The sequence below is a fragment of the Myxine glutinosa genome, chromosome 2 (genome assembly GCF_964187855.1).
Source record: "Myxine glutinosa chromosome 2, kmMyxGlut1.1, whole genome shotgun sequence".
Lineage (NCBI taxonomy): Eukaryota > Metazoa > Chordata > Myxini > Myxiniformes > Myxinidae > Myxine > Myxine glutinosa.
This window is the reverse complement of record NC_136262.1, coordinates 160344720-160358747: the sequence shown is the minus strand read 5'-3', so window position 1 is coordinate 160358747 and position 14028 is coordinate 160344720. Positions and strand designations below refer to the sequence as shown.

Here is a 14028-nt window from a genome sequence, read left to right as displayed (position 1 = left end):
TCTCTCATAACAGCATTCTATAATTAGCTCCATTTGTGATTTGTTACTCTAAGTTGATAAAAAAGAAAAATAGGAAAGACAACTGAAGCTGCAAGAAGTCCCTGAAATTATATAGGAGCTTCTTATACTTCTGCAGAAATGAAATATAGGAGCTTCTAATACTTTTAGCTCGGACAAGCCCTCGACAATAGTCTGGAGGCAGTGATGTAGGGATTGTTATGTGATGGCAATACTGTTAGCTACTCTCTAAACCAACATCATCCCGATCTTGTTTAGGACCTTTTTTAGACTGTAGTTTGTCATCCCTACATTGCCGTTTTAATTTGGCATTAATTTTTTTATTCACTTGTTTCTGTAATTTTTTACAATGTGGAATAACACAATGGTGTATGGTACTCGGAGGATACCCAACCTTGGAGCAAAGGTGTCATGATATCTTAGTCAGCAAAGTCAAACACTGCACATGTGATCCTATATTGTCTTACGTAACCCTGACTGTATCTTGCAGCTCTGTCTTATTGCTCGTTTCTCAAAGAGTAATGTCTTCATCCAGCCTCATGCCACACGATGACCTGCACTTAGAAATGCCAAAATAACTGGTGTGGTTTCCCTCTAACCAATAGGGTGGGAACAGAGGGGAGGGGCGGAGCCTCTCGAGAGGAATTTATGCACGGCCGGACACGTGAAAGACACTCGTGGGTTTTACTGTTTTGTTCACTTGAAGTGTCAATAAAACTTATTATACACTCGAAATGCAAATGTACTCGATAAACCTAGTTTATCCTAGATGATGAGAGGACTAAAATATACTCCAACCTTTGTTTTGTATCAGTGGGTGGGGCCGACATTTTTTTATCCACGTCATCCTGACGTTAGTAGTAGAGTCGACAGTGCCAGCACACTCTCTGATAATAATAGTTTTGTAAAATTAACTTCAATGAAGAACTTTATCGAGACAAGATATAAGTATTTATCTGTGGTATCCAAATCCTGGTTCTGGGAAATCAGGAGACCTCGGTAATACTTGAGTAGATTCTCGCCAGACAAAAATACATCACTATAAATCATCAGAAAGACGTTAGTCAAACACACTGTGCACGTGACACGCTTTCTTATCTGCGCATGTGCATAGCAAGGTTCAGGGTTGATCGAGTAAGCGTGGGGAAGGGTGTGGCCTTGCCAAACTACGATGGCCTCAGTCGAGCACGAGAGAACACACTCTCAGAGAGTATCTGTAAATATTTAACTGTATAAATGAACTGGAGAAACAAATTATAACAAAGGATTCTGCACCAAGTGAAACTCCAGTCATTGCCATTGAGAGAGGCCCAGCTCAGAAATACACACCATCTGAATAATTATTATCATATTTGAGTAGGTGATGTTCTACTACTGATTTACAAATGTTGTAGCACAAACTTTATAGATGTGCTCACCAGTGGCGTACTGAGGGTGTCTGGCATAATTTTTTTTTTCTTCTAAATAACATAATTATTGTTCCCCCTCCACCCCCCCTACTTCCACCTCCCTCTCCCAAATCCCCAACCCCAGTAGTCATAAATAATACTAATAGGACATAGACATAAGGAAACTAGGATCTTTATATTTAAATATCAATTAATTGACCATTGACCACTCCATGCGATGCAGTATGCCAAAACAAAGATGAAAGGAACACTAAATGTCAGTTCAAATATTTATTAAACTAGGGGCCCATTGGTCCATTGGACCAAATTTTAATTGGGAACTTTTGGGTCTTTGGGGACTTTTGGGTGTTAGGGGACTTTTTAGTCAGGGTCATCTGGGTCTTTTTGGTCCTCGGGGACCTTTGGGTACTCGGGAACTTTTAGTTCATCGGGGACTGTTGAGTCCTCATGGACTTTTGGGTGATCTGGGTCTTTTGGGTCATCAAAGACTTTTCAACCGGACCGGACACGGACCGGACGGACCGGACACAGACCGGACCGGACACGGACACGGACAGGGAAAGATCAAAGACAAAGAAATGGCAAAACAGCCCTGGTGTTGGGCTAGCGGCTAGGGTGCCGGCTTAGGATCCTAGGATCCTGGGTTCGAATCCCGGTCAATCGCTGAATTAACGCCAGGGGGGTTGACTCAGCCTGTCATCCTTCCGAGGTCGGCTAATTGAGTACCAGTTCACTGGTAATTCCCTGTTTGTCGTTAAAGGCGGCAAAAAGGGTTGGCGTCAGGAAGGGCATCCGGCCGTAAAACATTGCTTCAAAAAGGGGACCAAAAAACAACAACAACCACGGTTCCCGAAAAAGGCCAACCCCCGTTTTGCGGGGAAAAATGGCCTCTAAATGTGGTTTGTTTTTTTTATAAAGACTTTTGGGTCATCTGGGTGTTTTGGGTCCTCAAGGGTCTTTTGGGTCCTCAGGGACTGTTGTCATGTGGGTCTTTTCAGTCATCAAGGACTTTTGGGTCCTTTGGGACTTTTGGGTGATTTTGGTCATCGGGGACTTTTGGATGATTTGGTTCCTTGGGGACTTTTGGTTCATCTGGGTCTTTTGGGTCAAGTGATAAAGGGTCTTCCAACGTGTGAGGGGTCTCAGCAGTCTGAGGGTTAAAAGTCACATTTGAATAGTAAGTAATTAATTAATAGACGTTAAAAAGTATGACACACACACACACACTGACACACACACACACACACACACACACACACACACACACACACACACACACACTGACACACACACACACACACCATTTATAGTAGATTCAATTCCCGTGGATTCCTTGTTCAGGCTGTTTATGCGACGCCATCAGTGATGCGCCGACGTAACGAATCTAGCGCCGAGAAACCGTGACTCGAGAAGGTTTATTGATCGCGTGGTTTGCTTTTACCTTGACCCGTGACTGGAGGGTTCGTGATCACGTGTCCCGTGTGCGGTGTATAGCACTGGTACCTCGCTATTATTTTATTTTCATCAATGTAACAATGAAAAACAAGGCATTTCCCAAGACATTATATTTCTGCTGATATTATTTGATGCCACATAACATTACCACGCATAACGCCAACACTGAGGCAAATGTGTCTAGCGACTCCGCCCCCATCAAGCTGATTGACAGTCATAGCCACGCCTACCCCAGTCCCATTCTTTTACATGGGAATTTCGTTTTCCGTACGTTTCGTGGAATCCTTTCAAGCTACGAGAATTATAATACCAAAGGATGTTGCAAGAAGTAAAACTCTGTCGAATGGTAGCAGAATCATTGCCATTGATAGAGGCAGCTCGAAAATATGCCGTCTGAAGACGATTATTATTATTATTACTAGCCGAAACCCGTGGAACATCCACGGAAGGGAGGATGTGGTGTATGGATAGAGTGTACCATTATGGATGGCATAGGGGAGCGCTCATGGGATCTTTTTCTTCCGTTAAGCTCCAATTTTTTCTCTTTAAGTTAAGTCCAATCAGTCCTCTCTGCTCGAAGTGCTCAGGCCATGCCTTCCCGCTCTCATACTTTTAATGCCGTTCGGTGTAGAAAGGGATTGACATATCGTTCGTCTGTTTCAGCTCGTTATCTTTAAGCTTCCTTACGTCTCGCCACCTGCTACACCTCTCTGAGTTACGAGGATTTATGCAACGCACCCCGAGTATCGCAACGTCACTCCATTTAACTTTATTAAAATGACGATAAAGACGTTTCCTTATATATCCTAATTTAAAATGTTCAAGGGAATAAAAAGACCATTTGGTTCACACCACCCATGTTCACACCACTCGACTGTCCAATCAGCAGACGGCTCGCTTCGCCTTCGCCCAGTAGACGCCAATACGATGGCGTCGTAAGATGGCGTCGTATCAGCAGTTAATCGGATGCTTTTGGGCCCCAACGTCGGCTAATTCAGATTTTTCGAGTATGTCTGTACGTGATAAACAAAGAGCGCGGTTCGTAGATCGTAAACCCATTAGTGCCGTGGGCATCGGGTCACTGGGTGCGGCGTAAAAGGGATAACAAAGTCGAGTTCTTACGGTATTATTATATAGATGAACAAGAAGATTAATTCCCGGGTTTGAGCGATCCCGTTTTTTCTCTTTATTTTGCTTTTGCCTTGGTCTGGAGAACTGAAAATGGATCCCTACCTCAACAATCAACTGAACAGACCAGGTAGGCTCTCGTATGTAGCCTAAGCAAGTTTTTGAAGAAGATAATCCAATTTTAGTTTTGTATGTAGCAGATGGGACCATCATTTTTTTTCTGCGCTATCCCTACATAGAGAGTACTAGCGTACTCGCTGATGCAGGGTACTGATCATGAATGCACTCGCGTAACTTGGCAAGGAATCATTTTGTGACCACATTTCAGCTATATAATACTCGTATATTATAGGAAGGCAAGTCAAATACGTTTCATCGGTAGGGAAGACTTTTTTTTAAAGCATATCCACACTTTTCTGCCATCACTTCAGAAAGTTATATGGAGGTTATATATACCTGATTGATCCTCGCTGTTCTGTTAAAGTGCACTCAAGGGTAGCCACATTAACAGCATGATTACCAGCACAACATGCTGAGAAGTTGGGTACTAAGTTGTCAACAAATTACTCTCACTTATTTAAATGTTCCTTAAATCACGAAAAATTCTAGTCTTACCTTGTCACCCCAGAAAGATCGTCCAAATAATCCACCTATTTCCGTGGCCATCCACTGGAAGAGGTTCAGTCTCTTAATTCTGGGCCTCACCATCAGCCATAACCTTTCTTGGATGACCACATAGCAAAGCTGGCCACCAAAGCCAGCACCAGACTAGGAATTCTACTTCAATCCAAGTCTTCCCCTGGAAGATCAGAGGTACTTGGTCTGTCAGGCCTTACGTAGCTCAAATGATTATTGAAGCTCTCCATTATAGTCCGTGGGCTGAGTAGGGTTTACATGCACCCCCCCCCACAACTTAACTTCCCGGGTATGTCCATGTACCCCCCACCCTAGGGGTTAGGAAAAACCATGTTAACAGAAAAAAAACTCATTCCCTCATAGTTTGACCTCTGGTGACCTCATTAGTGACCTCATTTGCATATAACACATATCATTGTAAAGAGTGTCCCAGGACAAACATTTTGAGAGGTCATATGCAACCATAGGATGACGAGGTAAAAAGTTATGGCCATTTGAATTTCGCCTACCCCTAATTTTCGGAAATCAGACACAGGTGGGGTAACATCAAAATATGCATGGGAGGTACCTTGGGAATGAGTTTTTTTTTCTGTTAACATGGTTTTTCCTAACCCCTAGGGTGGGGGGTACATGGACATACCCGGGAAGTTAAGTTGTGGGGGGGGGGGGGGGTGCATGTAAACCCTACTCAGCCCACGGACTATTAAGGGTGGGGACTCCAGCATCCCCTCTGTCTCGCTCAGATTCTGTGGAATCCAAAGATCTCAAAATTATTGGAATGAGGCCGAAATACAAGGGACTGTTGCTTTTGGATTGCAGGAAGGTCAGTGGTCTGTGATTTCTAATGTCTATTTTCCAAAACTGCTCACTCTGCTCGCTCCCTCCTCTGAGAGGAGCGAGAAATTGGAGAGGAGTGAGGGGTTGGAGAGTGAGGAGCGAGGAGTTGGAGAGTGAGGAGCTAGGGGTTGGTGAGTGAGGAGCGAGGGGTTGAGGAGCGAGGGGTTGAAGAGCGAGGAGCAAGGGGTTGGAGAGCGAGGAGCGAGGGGTTGGAGAAGAGCGAGAAATTGGAGAGGAGTGAGGGGTTGGAGAGTGAGGAGTTGGAGAGTGAGGAGCGAGGGGTTGGAGAGTGAGGGGCGAGGGGTTGGAGAGTGAGGAGCGAGGGGTTGAGGAGCGAGGGGTTGGAGAGCGAGGAGCAAGGGGTTGGAGAGCGAGGAGCGAGGGGTTGGAGAGCGAGGAGCTAGGGAGAGCTCTCCATCTTTCTCTTTTGACGTTTCCTCCTCTCCTGTTCTCCAGTGTGTTCATTCCCTTGATGTTTGTTGCACTGTCAGGTCGACCTTCCCTCTTTCGTGGTCCTTGCTCCTGTAAAGAAAATAAAAATAAAAATACTTTGCCCGATTCGTGATCGTAAAATTTGCTTGGTTTATTGACTTACCTTCACAAGGCAAGTCAATAAATGTATTGGCATATCTTGATCGCGGCGCTGCATACGTAGATCATATTTGACTCTGACCTTTCTGAAACTGCTGATTGCTTACGAGATTTGCATAAATATCGGTGTGTTGTAAAATCAGTACTTTGCTTTCAGTAGGATTGTGGCTTGTAATGCTTCCTATTTGACAAGTCCTTCCACTTCTGCTTGATGAAAAAGTTTTATCAAGCACCAATGAATATTTGATTCTTAATTCTTGCTTTTGGTTCTCAATGTGAACCTCCACAGTAATCCCGGAGACCGTTTTAAATCGATGAAATCAAACGATACTTTCCTCTGTGACTCTCAGGAAGACGTTGGAAGACTTGAATACAACAACAACAACGGGCATTATAAGGCCATTTTCCCTGCGAGAGCGGAGGTTAGCCTTGCGGTCCCCATGACAATCTTCTCCATTTTGCCCTATTTTCTGCATCTCCCCTTGTTAACCCCCTTGCCCGCATTTCTTCTTCCACCATCTTTAGCCAAGTCTTTCTCGGTCTTCCCCGTCCTCTACTTCCTTCTACATTCATTTCCATCACTCTTCTCAACCAGTCACTTTCATCCTTCCTCAACACATGATCAAACCATCTCAACCTGTTCCTCTTCACAGCATCAATCACAGGGTCTATTCCCATCATCTTTCGCAATTCATCATTTGTCTTCCTCTCTCTCAACGATACTCCGCACATCCACCGAACCATTCGCATTTCCACCCTTTCCAACCTTCGTTGCTGCTCTACGTTCATTACCCATGTCTCGCTCCCATAAATCATAACACTTCTCACACATGCAGCATACACCTTTCCCTTCAGCTTCAACGACACTCCCCTCCTCGTCAGCACGCCACTCAGTTCCCGAAACTTCTTCCATGCACATCTCACTCGAGCAACCGTTGTCAAGTCTAATCCACCTTCTCCATTCAGCATGTCTCCGAGGTAGCAAAGTGTTTTCACACCTTCCAGCTTCACCATCACTCCAAGATCCAACTCAACATTTCCTCCATCTGCAGCTCCCTCTGTGCACACCTTACATTTGAATGTAGCTGCCACACTGGTTAATGACCCTCTCAGACCACTACATTTTTGCTGAACCCACTCGGCGCATATTGTACATTGAATGAAGTTCACTTGTTCACATTCAAGTTGGAAGACTTGAATGAAGGTGCAAAAATTTCTGATGCCATTACTGTTTGCTTAAGGGTGGTTTTATATGACCAGTCATTTGTTAAAATCTTCATAATTCATTTTCATAATTTTCTACCATTATTAGGCTTCCAAGCCGATAGGCGGGAAGCCGATTGTTGTTCTTAGGATTATTAATTATTGGAGTTCCGCCAATTTTTGTGAAATGACTTGTGAAAAAAAAAATTGCAGCTGGCTATGCCAATCTGCCCATGTTTATAGCACACCCTTGGAATTTGATCCTAATAGATTTTTTTTTTTTCCTGTCATGGTGGCCATCTTGGATTTTGGCGCAAACGTGAAACCATCTCCTCCAAAACTACTAAACCGATCGCCATTAAACTTGGCAGAGAGCTTAAGGACCACAAACAACAACAACAACAACAACAGGCATTTTAAGGCCATTTCCCTGCTAGAGCGGAGGTTAGCCTTGCGGGCCCCATGACAATCTTCTCCATTTTGCCCTATTTTCTGCATCTCCCCTTGTTAACCCCCTTGCCCGCATTTCTTCTTCCACCATCTTTAGCCAAATCTTTCTCGGTCTTCCCCGTCCTCTACTTCCTTTTACATTCATTTCCATCACTCTTCTCAACCAGTCACTTTCATCCTTCCTCAACACATGACCAAACCATCTCAACCTGTTCCTCTTCACAGCATCAATCACAGGCTCTATTCCCATCATCTTTCGCAATTCATCATTTGTCTTCCTCTCTCTCAACGATACTCCACACATCCACCGAACCATTCGCATTTCCACCCTTTCCAGCCTTCGTTGCTGCTCCACGTTCATTACCCACTACCCATGGTAATGAGCTTAATGACCCTAAGCCAGTATTGATTGTGAGTTTTAAGCTTCTGTTCTAAAAGCTCTGGAAGCTCACTATTGCTCGAATATGTTATGTAACCACAAAACACTCAAATTTGACTAAAATACCTTAGTATATGTAGTTTGGCCGACTGATACTGAATGGTCCACAAAAAGGAACATCGTGTACTTCACTTTATTTTGCCTGCCGAGGATGGATTTGGCTCCATTCTCCAGAAAACATACGAATGGGACTCCGTGTGTGTCGTAAACTGTTTGGAAGCCGATAGCACTGCTCACAGTTCTAATTACTATTATTGTTGTTCGTATTATCCTTATGGACATTTGTATTATCCTCATGGACATTTGTATTATCCTCTTTAATTGCTACAAGCAAATAACCCATCCTATGGACAGGTTAATTCCCCATTTTGATTTTATTTGAAATACCAGTTTCCACCAGGTGGCACTATGTGATATCAGATTCAAGATATTATATCAGATATATCATATCAATATGATACTTGTTAACATAGAGAGAATTTGGGTTCTTTCCCCACCCTCAATCCCCGGGTCTACAAAATATTGTTACCCCCTAAAACCACGCCATGCACCTCCAAGTTTTCACCTTATTCCATCCAGTGGTTCAGCTCTCATAATGTTCCCACTTACAGGTGTATTATTAATTTATTTTTCTAACAACTCAAAAGCTTTCAATATCCACCTTGAATACAACTTCTAGTTTTACATTCATCCCGCCCAGTGGTTCATGTGTGCATATAAATCGAACAAACATTATTATATTATTGCACGAGCGAGGTACCCATGCTATGCACAGGTGGGAAGCCAAAAGCAAACAAACAATGCAGAAACGGTGAATGCTAAACCACGGAACCAATAAATTCCACATTCCTGTGCCACCTTGAGTCGAACGTCAGGCATTGATACCAGGTTCGTGAAGGACTTGGGTAAAAAAAAAACGTACCCGTCTGAATGTTTCTATCCCCAGTCAATGCCGAATCTACTATGGTGAATCTGCGAATGTCCCCATTAGAAAATAGAAACAATCATGTCATTTCCTCATTCCCATTTAAACTCAATATCTCTATATTCATTCCAGACATCATTCCAATCATACATCAACACTATAACAAAAGTGTTAAATCATGATTGTAATTAGATATTATCAAACCATTGTCGTCTATTCATTTCCGGAACCGGGAGCAGGTCCATATTGAGACAATTTCAAAATCATTTTGTTGAGGAATTTAAGAAAGCTCCTACCTACCTTACAACATCCGCTGGGACTCCAACATTTTCCACAGAAGGTTTCCACTGAGGGAGTAGTTTTGCGACGGACGGACAGATACTCCTGTTTTATAATATATAATAGAAAAAGTACCCGGCGTTGCCAGGTAAGAATGAGTCGATTCCTGACGGGAATATATTATACGCAATCTGGGTCCATCATCTAGAGGGAATTTTAAAAACAGATCCAGGTACACTGGAGCAGTGGCGTATCGAGGAAAAATGACGCTCGGAGTGAGATGTCAAATTGCCGCCCCTCGTAACTTCCCATGTCTGAATGGTGTGTGTGTGTGTGTGTGTGTGTGTGTGTGTGTGTGTGTGTGTGTGTGTGTGTCCGTGTGTGTGTGTCCCTGTGTGTGTGTGTCCCTGTGTGTGTGTGTCCCTGTGTGTGTGTGTGTGTCCCTGTGTGTGTGTGTGTCCCTGTGTGTGTGTGTGTCCCTGTGTGTGTGTGTGTGTGTGTGTGTCCCTGTGTGTGTGTGTGTCCCTGTGTGTGTGTGTGTCCCTGTGTGTGTGTGTCCCTGTGTGTGTGTGTACCTGTGTGTGTGTGTGTCCCTGTGTGTGTGTGTCCCTGTGTGTGTGTGTCCCTGTGTGTGTGTGTGTGTGTGTGTCCCTGTGTGTGTGTATGTCCCTGTGTGTGTGTGTCTGTGTGTGTGTGTGTGTCCCTGTGTGTGTGTCCCTGTGTGTGTGTCCCTGTGTGTGTGTGTGTCCCTGTGTGTGTGTGTGTCCCTGTGTGTGTGTGTGTCCCTGTGTGTGTGTGTGTCCCTGTGTGTGTGTGTGTCCCTGTGTGTGTGTGTGTCCCTGTGTGTGTGTGTGTCCCTGTGTGTGTGTGTCCCTGTGTGTGTGTGTCCCTGTGTATGTGTGTGTCCCTGTGTATGTGTGTGTCCCTGTGTATGTGTGTGTCCCTGTGTGTGTGTGTGTGTCCCTGTGTGTGTGTCCCTGTGTGTGTGTGTGTGTGTGTGTGTGTGTGTGTGTGTCCCTGTGTGTGTGTGTGTCCCTGTGTGTGTGTGTGTGTGTGTGTGTGTGTGTGTGTGTGTGTCCCTGTGTGTGTGTGTGTGTGTGTGTGTCCCTGTGTGTGTGTGTGCGTGCATGTGTGTGTGTGTGCGTGCATGTGTGTGTGTGTGTGTCTCTGCATCTGCGTCTGTGTCTGCGTGTAGGTGTCCCCGTGTGTGTGTGTGTGTGTGTGTGTGTGTGTGTGTGTGTGTGTGTGTGTGTGTGTGTGTGTGTGTGTGTGTGTGTGTGTGTGTGTGTGTGTGTCTCACTGAACTGAAAATATATAAAATGACCATTGCCATTCACACCACACAGGTGGAGATGTAGCTAGCGGGCGCCATCTTGGTTGGCACTCGATGCTGGGCGATGGTGATTTCCGTCATGCATTTGCACGTAATTCAGAGCGAAAAGCGATTGCGTTTTTTCACCTTTTGTGCGATCGTTTTGCAATAGGAAACCTATCACAGTTACTACAACATTTTCCTTTATCCTTTCCTTCTCACAAAAAAAAATTGGAGAACAAATATTGTTCATTTGGGAGCGTGAAGAACTCGGGACATTTTCATGAAACTTGCGAAGAGTCTGTCCAAATTATTTCACAATGATTTGTTTTTGGTCAAAATTGAAAACATGAATTTAGCTGTCTTTACTTTACTTTATGTACTTCCATCACGGACGTATATAAAAAAAACCTGGACCCGCAATGTGTCTATCGCTCCCACGCGAGCTGATGAAGTCACCAGAAGCAGTCTGGCGGCCATGTTGGTGTGACACTCCCGCCGCCACACGAAACTTGAAACGAGTCAGTTCGTTCATCAGGTGTTCAATTCATCATCATGTGTGATGATGTTCAAATGTTCGTTCATCATCATGTGTGTGTATGTGTGTGTGTGTTTATGTGTGTATGTGTTTATGTGTGTTTTTTTGTGTGGTAAAATTGGCGTATCTTTTATTAAAACAGCTGTTCACCACCATCTCTTTTCTTCCCTCTTATTACCTCCGCTACGAAACGTGGATGGAAGTTATGTTTTCACCCCTGTCTGTCTGTCTGTCTGTCTGTCTGTCTCCGTTTGTCTGTCTGTCCGTTTGTGAACAACAAAAAGCAATTTAATATTTCAATACAAATGGGTCATAGATCAAATGCATGCAATTTCAGATTTTTAGGATAAGGAATTTTATTTCACCGATGGAAGGAATACAACTTCACCGATGATGTCATCATTATCATGCTTTTGTTCCCCATTGTGAGTACTTGACAATGTGCCAAGTTTCAAATTTTTCCATTCAGCGGTTTCCGAGGTTGCATCTATTGCTGAAAGTTGGTGTGTGTGTGTGTGTGTGTGTATGTTTTATACAAATGGGTTATATCTCAAAAGGTTGTGGACGGATTCAGCCGAAATTTGGTGGACAGGTTCGGTGTCTGACAAGGACGATTCGATTCGATTTTGGTGAAGATCTGAATATGAATTCGGGTATAAGAATTATTTAATTCATCAGTGATTCTTCACTATTGAGAGATAGGGACAAAAACGATACAAAGTAGGATATTTCAAAAAGTTGTGGACGGATGATTTTGATTAAATGTGATTCTGTGTTGTGATTTTCTGGTCTACTCTGGGATATAAAACGTAAAATGTTCACCTGGCGGAGGTATACTCTCTGCTGAGTGGTGTTCTAGTCTTCCTTATCTTCCGAGAGTCGCGATCGAGTTTATTAATTATTATCTCAGCATAATCAGCTGAAATTACCTCAATCTTGATCATCCGTGTAAATCATCCAGTTCTTTCATGTTCGACTCGAGTCCGTCAATGTGTTAACTTTAAAATTACACACAATCAGTAATGGTGGTTTCCCGCTGATCAACGCGATTACCCGAGTCCATCGACCCAGCACGGATCTCAATGAGGGTCTGACGGACCAAGTGCTCCAATTCAACCTGAGAAAAGGAGAATCTCTCGGAACAGATTTTCAAATGGATGAAGATGGAATATGATAAGTTTGATGTTCGAGTTCACAGATCCGACATTCTATTCTTCTTCTTCAGTCGTCAACTTCGACGCCATGTTTGACGAAATGAACAAACGTGTGAACAAACGTGTGAATATTTTGAAGAAAATATGCTTCCCTGACCTATGCATCCACGTTATCACGTTGGTTTGTTTACAAGCGAGTGTCACACAAACATGGCCGCCGACCGACTCGCTCTGACTTCAGCCAAGCAGGCGCATTGCGGGTCCAGGTTTTTTATATATGTCCGTAACTTCAATAGCACTATGGACTATGAAGTAAACGTCATTGAAACAGCTGTGAAACGTCTTTCCACAACCCTTCCGTAACCGATTGGAGCAGTTTATTGCCGCACAAAATGGCATTTTAACAGTTGTCTGGCTTTTAAAATCTGGGACACGTTCAAAACAAATGAGATCCGCGAAGCGAGTCGGTCGAGTCGTGTTAACAAAGAGGGCGACACGGCGGCTACACTTTTCATGGAGTATGAGCGATCTATATATTTTCAATTCAGTGGTCTGTCTCGGGGCTGTAACCTTTTTACCATTTGAGTTTTGTCATCAAATTTTCACCAAAGCTTTATTATGAGAATATGGGGAAGGTAAATTAATAATTTTGTCAAAAAATCAAAGGTCAGCGTCACATAAAATCATCAATTTTCATGCGATTGACCTGAAGTTTTAATAATTTTCATATTGGGTCAATTAATTTGTTCACCAATCAAAAACTAGAAGCAGATTGTTGTTTTTTTTAGATCTAAGGATCAAAGTTCAAGGCTGCATAAAATCATCAATTTTCATGTTGTATTTTTTTTTTTAACTATTTTTGTTGTATTGAGCATTTGGAAGAAGAAGAAGAAGTATGGGAAGAAGATGTCTGAATACAAATGTATGAGGACGGGCTTTGCCTTTTCAGATGCTTTCTGGTTTAGCAGTTGCAACTGGTCCCTAAGTAAGAATCAAGTTAAAAACGATTATTAAGTTTAATTTTAAAAAAAACAACCCCACAATGAGAATAACAGTCTCACTTAAATAAATGCATATATACAACAACAACAACAACATGCATTTTAAAGGCCATTTTCCTGCTAGAGCGGGGGTTAGCCTTGCGGTCCCCATGACAATCTTCTCCATTTTGCCCTATTTTCTGCATCTCTCCTTGTTAACCCCCTTGCCCGCATTTCTTCTTCCACCATCTTTAGCCAAGTCTTTCTCGGTCTTCCCCATCCTCTGCTTCCTTCTACATTCATTTCCATCACTCTTCTCAACCAGTCACTTTCATTCTTCCTCAACACATGACCAAACCATCTCAACCTGTTCCTCTTCACAGCATCAATCACAGGCTCTATTCCCATCATCTTTCGCAATTCATCATTTGTCTTCCTCTCTCTCAACGATACTCCGCACATCCGTCGAACCATTCGCATTTCCATCCTTTCCAACCTTCGTTGCTGCTCTACGTTCATTACCCATGTCTCACTCCCATAAATCATAACACTTCTCACACATGCAGCATACACCTTTCCCTTCAGCTTCAACGACACTCCCCTCATCATCAGCACGCCACTCAGTTCCCGAAACTTCTTCCATGCACATCTCACTCGAGCAACTGTTGCCGAGT

At 43.4% G+C, this 14028-nt stretch overlaps 1 protein-coding gene across 5 annotated transcripts in view; it reads left to right on the top strand.

The window, feature by feature from the left end:
* The window catches only part of PLCE1 (phospholipase C epsilon 1), a 296731-nt gene that overhangs the window by 105048 nt on the left and 177655 nt on the right, over nucleotides 1-14028 (top strand). The window lies entirely within an intron of this gene.